Source organism: Galeopterus variegatus, unplaced genomic scaffold (assembly GCF_000696425.1).
Source record: "Galeopterus variegatus unplaced genomic scaffold, G_variegatus-3.0.2 Scaffold7841, whole genome shotgun sequence".
NCBI lineage: Eukaryota > Metazoa > Chordata > Mammalia > Dermoptera > Cynocephalidae > Galeopterus > Galeopterus variegatus.
Window position 1 is genome coordinate 43,176 of NW_007733952.1, and position 12,116 is coordinate 55,291.

The following is a 12,116-nucleotide window of genomic DNA, read 5'->3' on the forward strand; positions in this document are numbered from 1 at the left end:
TGTTCTGTGCATCGTAAGATGCTTAGGAGCATCCCAGGCCTTACCCACATCCTGTTCTCAGATTTGAGAATGAAAAATGTCTCCAGTCATTGCCAAATGTCCTCTGGAGGGCAAGGTTTCCCCCAGTGGAGAAACCTAAGTGGAGGAAATGGATAAGTAAGTCAGCTATGATGTTCCACATCATATGTGCAAGGAGAGATGTGTGTGCCAGAAGCCCAGAGAAGGTGCATCTAAGTTACATGGTGGAAGGAGCCTCAGCAAAGCCGCGGTCATAAGTATTTGGGTCCTATTGAGCACATAGAGAACACACTGCAAAATAACTTGATAACCTGCCATCCATGCTTGAACTTTGAGCACAGGCTGAGCTGCATTCTCAGCTTCTGTGTTCTGACACCAACTCACCAGTACCAAGGGTTTCCTGCAAACCCTTCAGTTCTCATAATAAATACCTGGAGTTAGTGTAGACCCAATAAGTTAAGGGCTCAGTTCCACAAGGCTGTCCTGACCCAGACACCAGCGGCAAGTGTCACTCATCCCCAAGCTACCTGCACTTCTGCCAATCCCACTACAAATCTGGAGATTCCCACAACTCCCTCCTCTCAACATTTGATAATTTGCTAGAATGACACACACAACTCACCGAAAGTGCTATACTTGCAATTACACTTGTATTGTAAAGGATACAATTCAGAACAATCAGATGGAAAAGATGCACAGGACAAGGTCTGGCAGGGGAGGGGCCAAGTCAGGGTGCAGTGCCTCCCAGGGCATGGAGATGTTGACCATCAGGGAGCCCTCGAAGCCCCACTGTTCAGAATTCGTAGAGAGGTTTCATCACGTCATCATGATTAATTAAACCATTGCCCCTTGGTGATTAAACTCAGTCTCCAGCCCCTCTGGCTGCTCAGCATCCCTCCCCGCCAACCCCCAGATCAGGGCTGACAGTTCCCAACCTTTAATCTCACATTTACTTCTATTGTCATGACCAGACCTTCCCTTGAAACTATCTAAGAACCTACTGTGAGTCACCTCATTAGCATAAGGGGCTCATCGTGAATAACGGAGATACTCCTACCATACAGGAAATTCCAAGGGTTTTTGAAGCTCTGTGCCAGGAACCAGCAACAAAGACATAATATGTTTTTTGCTTTTTGTTTTATTATACCACAGCCCCTGACTCAGGAAATCCCAGGTTCTTCCTGCAATCAGGATTCTAAAGAAAGAAGTAGCAATAGAAACCTCAGGGAACAGGTTTTCCACGCAGTCACGATGGCCTTGTATATATACTAAAGAAACCCTGCTCTGGCCTGCCCCTGCTCCGGCTGGAGGGTTTCAATTACTCATGACCTTGGGCTTTCGAGGAGGCATCTCTTATTGGATGTAGTTCTCTGCTGCCTGAACGCCTTCACGCTGGTGGGCAGATAGCAACGAAGGCAATGAAAATAGATTATTTCTCTCCTAGATACAGTCATTGCATTAACAGTTTGCTTTTAGGTTTACTTGAAGAAAGTAAAGCTGGAACATCAGATATGGTCTATTTTGATATTTTTGTGAATCCAGTGAAATGGGGTGATCTACTGATCACAGAAAGTAGGACAGTGACTAAAACAGGTTGGAGTATATCAGGGAGGGGGGCGTGGAGTGCCCCAGGGGCTGTACACTCACTGGCTACACATATGATTTCCGGTGTGTTATTCAAACTCTCTGTGCTTCATTTCTTTATCTGTGAACTTATACCACAGAGAGTTGTTGGAAGGCTATATCTAACTGAAATAATCATAGACATAAAGCACTCGGAACAATATGTAGCACATAAAATTGAATATGTTTCCAGTAAACATTAGCTGTTGTAACTGTGATCTCTGTGTCTAATTCAGGCCCTCTGTGCATGAGTGGGACCCTCCGTCTCTGCCCCCTTCTCCTTTACCATTGTCTTTCTCCTGTGGGAGGAAGAATCAGGGTGGTCCTCCAAGAGTCATCCTCGGCCTCTTCCTTCTCTTTTCTCTCTCCTCTGGAACCTTCCCTCGGGTCCTTGGCTCTGACCTCTGCTGACCATCCTCACGTCTTCTGCATCCAGCTCCTGACTCCCACCTGGGACTCATGTCTACAACAGTCGGTGGCGGCTCTACTTGTCTACCTGGACAATTTGGTGGGGACCAAATTGAACTCATTCTCCTTCCCAAGTGGCATCTGCCCACACCTTCCTGACACTGTCAGCGGTACCTTCTTCCAGACCCCCTACCACATGTCAGCCACTAAGTGTTGGAGGGTCAGCCGATGAAAGACACAATGGTTCTCGTCAAGTCATGTACTGTCCAGAGGCAGACAGGAAAGCAGGCCACTGAGTCCCAGGCAAGAGGTACAGCCTTGGAAACACTCGGTCTACTTGCAAGGACAGATAAAATACAGAGGAGGGAAAAAAAAAAGAAAACAATGAGAGGTTGCCTGGTTCATCAGTAAGAACATACCTTGTTGGACTAGACACAGAACAAAACCAGGGTTAGTGAGGCCGAAGGCCCAGTCTTGCTGGGCTCTGGTCAGGTCCAGGAAGTAGGCAGGAGAGGCCAGGAATCTGCTACTGTGCATTTGTGGGAATAAGCTCTGGGGAGCCAGCCCGTGGCTCACTCAGGAGAGTATGGTGCTGATGACACCAAGGCCGTGGGTTCAGATTCCGTATGGGGATGGCTGGTTAGCTCACTGGGGAGAGTGTGGCGCTGACGACACCAAGTCAAGGGTTAAAATCCCCTTACCGGTCATCTTTAAAAAAAAAAAAAAAGTTCTGGGCCACAGCTAAGCTCCCTGCTGGAGGAAAGGGCTAGTATGGGACTCCCCACCCTTAAACACCCACAGAGTGGGTCATGGCTGGGCATGCAGTGATGACAGCTACTGACCCACCAGCCTACAGTCTGGCTGATTATTTTTGAGATGTATGAGCTTAGTGCAAGAGTCTATGGGATCCCTCTGCTGTCCCAAAGGCAAGGCAGGAGCCTCACTTGACCTCCAATTCTAACAGGAGAGAAATAGAGGGGCAAAAAAGAGACAGGCAGAGACAGAGAGACAAGGAGCTATGGGTCAAATGTGTTCCCCAGAAGTTCATGTGTTGGAAACCTGACCCCCATTGTAACAGTGCTAAGAGAGGGAGAAATCCAATTATGGTATTTGAAAGGTGGGGTCTGATAGGTTCTGAACATAACTGGTACCATTTTGGTGGTATGGTTGCTATATAGTGCTATGGCAAGGCCAAGCACAAAATGGCCCCGACCCCTCCCTGCTTCCCTTTGCAAGAAACTTCATGATTTCTGAGAAACAGAAACCCTTTTGCTTCCGCAAGTGCCCAGTTCTCCATCCTGGCTGTATAGTTTCCACATTAGCATAATGCCCCTCCTTGATGGTATCAGCCAGCCCTTGGTGCCCTATATAAGCTCTCCCACCCCCACACCTGGTGCTGCCCTCCATTTTGAGCAGCCTGGCAGATTCTTTTCCTTTAATGAAGATTGATCGGTACCCAGCGTTTTGGCTCACTTTCTTTCAGGGTCTTTAAGAGGTGATTAGATTAGATTTTGAGGACTGTGCCCTTGAGAATGGATTTATCCATCCATGGAGTGATGGGCGTGGTTCTGATGGTTTTATAACGAGAGTGAGTGAGCAGGTCTGCTCTCTCTTGCTCAGCCCATTTTTGCCATGTGACACTCTGGTTGCCACAGGATCCTGTGGGAAGGTCCCATCCAGGAAAAGCCCTCACCTGATGTGTTCCCTGGACTTTTGACTTCCCAGGCTCCAAAGCTGTAAAAAATAAATTTAATTACTTTATAAACTACTCAGTTTCAGGAATTCAGTTATAAGCAACAGAAACAGACCCATACACGAGCTCACCCCTGTAAGGTGGAGGTTACTTCATACTTCCAAGCTCTGAGATGTCTGAATGTGGAGGATCTGGTCCCTGCTGGCTCCGGACCCAGGATAAACACCACCCATGGAGGGTGACGTCCCCCCATCCCGTAACATTCATTTTATAGTTTCACTGGTTTAAAGATAGAACAAGCAGACATACAACCAACTAAAACAGCAAAAACAAAAAGCAAAACTCAGGGGATACGTTGCCCTGCAAAGCCAAACCAATGATTAGAGATATCCTCAAATAAGTGCAGAGCAGCCCAGGAAAAGGAGATGGGGTGAATGCTGCTTCTGGCCATCCCTGAGGGTACCTCTGGGTTTACCTGTGCATCGGGCCAGAGGGGAACAGTGGCCCCAGAGAAAGCATGGCCAGTAGGTATGGTAGGAAAAAAAAATAAAGAAAACTTAAGATAGCAAAAATAGAGGCTTACATTTGCTGGCTAGAGTTCCCCAGGGACTGTGCTAATTACTTTGCAATAAAAACAGAACAAATCAAACCAAAAGCAAACCTGTCTGTAGTCCAGGTAAAAAGTGGAACCGAACCCCTTTCCTCCAGCCCCCTGTCCCTTCTGCTGTGTAAGCCCAAATTCTGACCCATGGTTGTTCTGCACTGCATACCATGGCATTGGGTTTATGGGCACTGAGCAGTTATATCCACAGTTACACTGTTCTATTCCCCTCTTCCTTTGAAATTCTCACTCTCCAAGTGCCAGGATCTCAGTTGACTAATCAATAGCAAAACAACAGAGTGAAATACCTCATACTAGATTGTTAATGGCTTACAACAGCTTAATGTGCAAGTCTTGCTAGAAATAGTCACTTTTACAAGAGGCGTAATAACTTCGTATAGCATACATTATACGAAGTTATACGAGGCCTGCGTTCTCATTTTATCTAATCTCTGAGAATGCACTTAAGTATATATGAGAGATTGCTACGTGTTTGCACATTTATATTTATAGTCTTCCTTCCTTCCTCCCTCCCTCCCTTCTTCCCTTTTTCTTTTCTTTCTTTTTACTAGAAATCAAATCATTCCATGACGTGCAATTGATGTCTCCATCAGCAGCTACTTTGGAAACCGCCTTGTCAGATGCATGTGTGTCTCTTTCTAGTAAACTCAGTGGAAGCGGGTGAGTGTCCCCAGCGTCTGCCTGCCCGAGGCCCGCTGCGGTGGGTGGCGGGGCTCTCCGGGGCGGCACTGAGCTGCGAGCTGGCTGCCTGTTTCATTAGCGTGATCCTGCCTGCTCAGTAACAGTGAAGTGACACCCTGTGAAAAGCTTTAGAAGAAGAGATTTCTCTGCGGAGGGCCTCCTGAGAGGGAAAATGCAGTGCTAGTCCCTAAATCTTTTCCCAACGTGTCAGGTTTCCAGAGCTGTGTTTCTTACCATTCCTGTTGGATCTGATGGCCTAACCCTCAAGGCTGGGGATATAGACTCATTTTCTGTAAGTAACACAGATGAGTTTCCACTTTTTGAAAGAAAAAAGATAACATGGTTTTCATTTTTGTCTTTTGGACACCTGTATTAGTCGTCTCCAGAAAAAACAGAACCAGTGGGTGTGTGTGTGTGTGTGTATAGTTATAATAAATTTTTCTTTAAATATATAAATATTTTAAATTTATTATAAGACATGGGCTCACATGATTATGAAGGCCGACAAGCCCCAAGATCTGCAGTTGGCAAGCTGGAGGCCCAGGAGAGCTGATGGTATAAATTCCAATCTGAAGGCCAGCAGGCTGGAGACCCCAGAAGAGCTGATGTTTCAGTTTGAGTCTGAAGGCAGGAAAAAGCCATCATCCCAGCTCAAAGGCAGTCAGGCGGGGGGGTGGGGGAGAGAGAGAGAGAGAGAGAATTCTTTCTTATTCAGCCTTTTCGGTTCTCTGCAGGCCTTCAACTGATTGGACGAGGCTCACCCATGTTGGGGAGGGCCGTCTGCTTTACTCAGTCTACCGATTTAAATGTTAATCTCATCCAAAAACATCCTCAGAGAAACATCCAGAGTAGTGTTTGACCTCATAATTGTACACCCATGGCCCAGACAAGTAGACATAAAATTAACCATCACAGCACCCATATTTAAGTCAATGAACCAGAGGCTGAGAACACACCTTTTTCTTATCTCCTTCCAGACCAAGGGTCTCAGGGCTTCTTGTGGCCCAGGGTCGGTGGAGGATGAAAAAATATTCATAAAAGCTAAACCAGAGCCTTCCTCATAGCTGAGGGGGAGCTGAGAAGATAGATTACCAGGATTACCAGGGCTGGTGGTGCAGGAGGAAGCTGCAGGGAATGCCCTTCAAAGATTTTCAGTCAATCTGCATTTGGTGGGGGGGCGGCCCCTGTTAATTTTTTTACTGGGTCCAAACCCACCAACCCAGCTCTGGATCCTGGTTCTTCTGGCTGTCGTTCTCAGTCCTTTTCTGCTCTCAGCTGGGGTCAGATTGTCCCCCCAGGTCTTCACTGATAACTCCCTCTCTGGCTGATAAGATCTTTAAAATCTCACTCTGTCCCAGAAGAAGTATTGCACCTAAAAGGTTGATTCTTAAATACCTAAAGTCTTCACATTTCAGAGGAGAAAGATATAAGATTGGAAGATACTTGGTAAATTGAGATTTGAGGGGAGGAGGCCAGGTTTGGTGCTATATTCTGTTTCAGATTTGATCTGTGCTCACCAAAATCTTTGACAGTGGTTAACTCAAACAAGATGAAGTGTGTGTGTATGTGTGTATGTAAATAAATATACTGGTGTAAACTCAAGTTTTTATTGATTTTTATGGTTTATTCAAGTCACTTATCTTTGTATTTACATATTCAGTGGTGTCTCCCTTCTTTTATTCATTACAACAAAATTCACTGTGGCACTGTGGCCCACTATGGAAATATAGATCACGTTAAGAACCCCTCCTCTTGTCAATTCTAACCTTCTGTATCCTACCAGAATACAAACTACTCTGGCCAATAGAAAGCTGCTATTAATCTGTGCCCAGTTTGCTTTACCTAATTGATAATAAAACCAAACATGGCCATTTTTTATCATCTTCCTTTATTATTATTACTATTCATTTTGAAAACATGCCTACAGAACAGGCAGCACTCAGAAGTGACAAAGTTAATGGAATTTCTCATTCCAAAGAGGCACCTGGGGCTTAGCTTCTTCAAACTACTAAAAAAGGGGGTGAAATCACGACAATGTCACATTCTCCTAACGACCTGAGTGACACAAAATCTGTCTGATGCCTACGCCTCATGGAAATAAAGACCCAATGCTATTTTTATATTATTAGACACAATTATGAGAAACCATAAAAAGGAAAGAAAATACACACTTCTGCATTCAAATGGAGATAAGTGCCTCATTAGTAAAAAAAGCTCCAGGTTATGTTCCCATGTAACCTTTTGTTCAAACATGAGTCTGAAATTTGCATAAGCAGTCAGCTGTGTATGTATCAGGGCTATTGAAATGCTATGACTTGCCAATCTAGGCAGCCTAATAAACAGTGTTTTTCTCCTTTCCTGGCACCCTTGTTTTCACAGAAACACAGCTGCACGCCTGTGATAGAGATGCTGGAGAGTGAGAGGGAGTGGACGATAAAGGCACAGGATTCCTCCCCGGGGTCCCTGGATCAACAGTGCCCTGCTCGGGTTGCTCGGAAGGAGCAGATGCATGAGGTGGGATGCACTGTGTCTGTAATTTCATCCCAGAGTGGGAGCCCAGAGTCACACGGGACCACGACAGAGCAAGTGGACTGGGCAGATGGGAAGCCAGCCCGGAGGCTATGGGCTTATTGTCCAAAGCAGTCTTGCAACCACTGAACCAAAATTGCTGTTGGAAATGCCTGGGAGGGTGGATGTGGCGGGAGGGCTCAGAAGCCTGCTTGGACTTCAGTGGGACTGACATCACACTTTTCTGAGGAGTTAAAGCAGTCTTGCAACCACTGAACCAAAATTGCTGTTGGAAATGCCTGGGAGGGTGGATGTGGGCGGGAGGGCTCAGAAGCCTGCTTGGACTTCAGTGGGACTGACATCACACTTTTCTGAGGAGTTCAGTATAAATCCATCAGAAACACATGACACACATTTTCATGCAAGTCCACTTGTGGAATTAGAAATTCAGTGGGAAAGAACAGTTCAGGAGGGGGTGGGAATATGGAGAGACCAGGGAAAAACATGCTATCTGGAGCTAGTAAAATGCTAAAAGGGTCCACAAGGAATTGTGTGCATTTGCCACTAGCTCGCAAAGCATCAGGGATTTTTATCCCTTCTGAAGTCTGATGTCAAATTGAAATCCTTCACCTGCGGTAAACAGAGTGGTCCGTGAGTATGTGCAGACTCCTGAGGGCTCCCAGGTCTTGGCAGTTCCTGGCAGCTGCCCTCAGAGTCTGCATCTACTCGGGAAGTGGCACCAACAGGGGGCAGCCCGGGCAGCACAGGAGACACATTCTACTTTGTGAATCCTGGATGTTTTTCCAAATGAGTTAAGACGTGATGTAAGTCACTGTAGATGGATCTGACCTCAGGGCCTCTCAGTTTGAATCAATGAAATAAGGCCTGGGGTGGGGAATTGTTCAAAGTACTGGAATGGCCCCAGCACCTCTGCATGGCTTTAAAATATATATACAGCTTCTGCCTGTGCCCGCCGGGGCCTGTTCTTGTCAACTGACCATAGTCTACAAATTCTTTGCTCAAAGCCCGTCCAGACTGCCCCCAACCCAACTTTCAATCTTTTGAAAATACTAAGAATAATGTTACTGCATCAGCTTTTACTAGAGCCAATCACCCGTCATGCCTGAAACAGGAATCATACCCAGATTGCCTTTAACCCCAATAATCATGAAGTACACATCTGTAAGAAGAATGGGAGCCGGTGGGTAAAAGCTCAGGAACTCCAGGAGCAATATGAACACATCACAGGTATTGACTGGGCTCCCAAGAACGACCGCATTATCACTTGCTGGGCAGACTGAAATGGCCGTGTCTGGAGTCAGGAAGATGGTGTCTGGAAGCCAACCCTGGTGATCCTGAGAATTAATTGTACAGCCACTTTTGTGAAGTGGTCCCCTCTAGATTACAAATTTGCTGTGGGAAGTGGAGCACGATTCATGTCAGTTTGTTACTTCGAGTCTGGAAGTGGCTGGTGGGTAAGCAAGCACGTTAAAAAGCCGATTCGCTCCCTGGTCCTCAGCTTGGATTGGTATCCCAGAAATGTTTGGCTGGCAGAAGGATCATGCAACTTCAAATGCAGAGTGTTTTCTGCCCACATTAAAGAAGTGGATGAAAAGCCAGCCAGTTCACCTGGGACAGCAAGATGCCTTTTGGTCAACTGATGTGTAAGAGTTTGGTGGCTGCAGCACTACTAGCTGGGTCCATGGGGTCAGATTCTCTGCCAGTGGGAACCGCCTGGCCTGGGTCAACCATGACAGCACTGTGTATGCTGCAGGTGCCTCAAAAAGTGTGCAGGTCTCAACTCTGAAAGCAGAGTTCCTGCCACTCTGAGTGTGTTGTTTGTTTCAGACAATAGTGTTGTAGCTGGCAGACATGACCGATGCTCTTTAACTGTGAAGATCGTGGTGGCTTGACCTTTGTCTCCAAGCTAGATATTCCAAAACAGAGCACTCAGTGCAGCATGTCTGCAGGGAATGCTTCCATGACATGGACAGGAGGGCCACCACTGAGGACAGCAGCACAGTCTTGGAGACACCGCACCAGAATAGCATGATGCAAGTATCTCTTTATGTGGTGTACGAGCAAGCTTGTCACAAATTCTGCTCTACTGGCATTGATGGAGCCATGAAAATTCGGGATTTCAAGACCTTAGAGTCTTCTATCCTGGGCCTCTGCCATCCAGCATGAAAACTGCCGTTTGCATGGCGGCGAGGAAAGCTGCCCCCCCAAGGAAACATTGGAAACACATGTTGTGCAAATAATGTATGATTCTGTTTGAATATAGTTAGTGAAAGTGTTATTTTTTAAAGCAGCAGTGATTTTTTTTTGTTTTTCTGTTTCGTTTTTTTTTTTTTTTGCTATTTCATTCCATGCTTGACCAAAGCTTCCCTTTAAGTAGTTTATTATGAAAAATTGTCACACTAACTTGAAGGAAAAGGTGAGGGAGGTATGTAAATTGTCCACTAGAAAATTAAATAAAAATAATGGCTGAAAAAATAAAATAAAATAAGATGTGTATATGTAAATTTGATGAGAAGAGGAGACCCTCATTCTTGTCTCATCTTGTCGCTAACTTGTGTGAACTTGGGTTAGTCTATTTGCCTCCTCTTAGGGCTTTAGTCTCCTCAACTATGAAATGAGAGGTTTGGAGCCTTTGGTCTTTTCTGGCACTGAATAGAAACCTCTATTGACTTCAACTGACCAGACACCACTGACATGGAGGCTTGGCCCCTGAAACCTCCTGCCTGTGTGGCCACATCTGCTTTGGACGGCACCCAGGCGAGTCAGGACTTTTCATAGAAAACATGGGATTGTTGGGTGGGGAAACTGTGGCACCATCGGCCTGCATTGAGTTGAGGCTGGGACCCACAGAACACAAAAAGGAGGTTGTAGATCTGTGGGCAAGGGCTGCCCGTGCTCAGAGAGACCCACAGTAACAGGATGCACAGTATGACACAGAGCAGCTCCCTGCCCTGCATCCCCACCTGCACAGCAGCCCTGGGATCCCGGGAAGAAAAGCAACACAGTGTCCTGATGCAGAGAGAGACAGAGCCCAAGGCCAGGAATAGACAGACCACTTCCTTCCAGTGGAGTGCACTGCTCTCTTCACATCAGCAGTCGCAGACTTGCCAAAGAACTCAGGTGCAGCTTGGGGCCACAGTGACCCTTCTTCCTGACATGACACATGATTTAAGGAAATTCCCCAAATCCTTCTATTGAAAATGAAAATGGGCACTGAATACAGCACCAAGAACATCTGGATTTAGAAAAGTGATTTGATCCAGGTTCAGAAGAATGATCAGGTTTTCATAAGGAATGATGAATTATATAATAAGGACATCTGAACTTGGCCAGAGGCAGTACTGGAAAAGAATTAATACATCTCTACACAGGCAGGCATCATTCCAGGATCCGGGGGAGCTGTATTTAAGTCTGGCTCTTGCCATTCTCTGATTATCTGACCTTGAAAATGTCACAGAAGCATTCTACACCCAGTTGGGTTAAATCATTACTTAATTAATGGCAATATAATTATTATTAAATTGTAATAAAAGCTCTCATTTATGGAGCACATTGCATTACTTTACATTTACTTTACATCCATTTAGTCTTCACGACCACCCTCAAAGTAGATGTGACACTCTCCATGTAATAGATAGAAAATGGAGGCTCAGAGCGTTTAAGTAACTAGCCCAAAGTCACACAGCTGGAAAGTGGCAGAGCTGGAATTTACATCCCCATCTCTTTAACTCCAAAGCACAAGCTCTCAACCAACAGGCAGTGTTATGCCGCCTCCCACATCCTCTGATTTATGACCTGTGCCACCTACATCCTAGGCTTGTCGCAAGGGTAATTGATGTATACCAACCTCAGGCACTACCTGTGATGGTGGAGAGTCTCTGTACCAGTTGCAGAACCCCAGCCCTCCACCTTTCATCCTGCCCTCTGGCCATCTTGATCTTTCTGGCAGAACCTTGGAGAAGCCACTGACCTCTTTGGCTCTCATTGTTTAGAGCCAAAATGTGGCAAAAGTTTACCCAGCTTACCGAAGATACCCAACATGGAGAAAGTTTACCCAGCTTACCGAAGATAGGGTGGGGAGAGATGATCTCTTGTCCCTCCCAACCCTAGGACTCATCAGAGACATCTGGCACCAGAGACAGGGAATGCATGATAGTCTCTATATCTGTGCTCCTTTCTTCCCAAGAACACAGAACATATCTACAACCCTGCTTCAGTTCCAACCCTCTAGTCTATTGTGCTCTATTCTTGTTTTTAATTTCCAGAGAAAGCATGGCCAGTAGGTATGGTAGGAAAAAAAAATAAAGAAAACTTAAGATAGCAAAAATAGAGGCTTACATTTGCTGGCTAGAGTTCCCCAGGGACTGTGCTAATTACTTTGCAATAAAAACAGAACAAATCAAACCAAAAGCAAACCTGTCTGTAGTCAGGTAAAAAGTGGAACCGAACCCCTTTCCTCCAGCCCCCTGTCCCTTCTGCTGTGTAAGCCCAAATTCTGACCCATGGTTGTTCTGCACTGCATACCATGGCATTGGGTTTATG

General features: G+C 45.9%; 1 pseudogene; it reads left to right on the top strand.

Annotated features, from left to right (window-relative positions):
• Positions 1-8,566: 8,566 nt before the first annotated feature.
• Positions 8,567-9,740, top strand: LOC103607918 (annotated as a pseudogene).
• Positions 9,741-12,116: the final 2,376 nt, after the last annotated feature.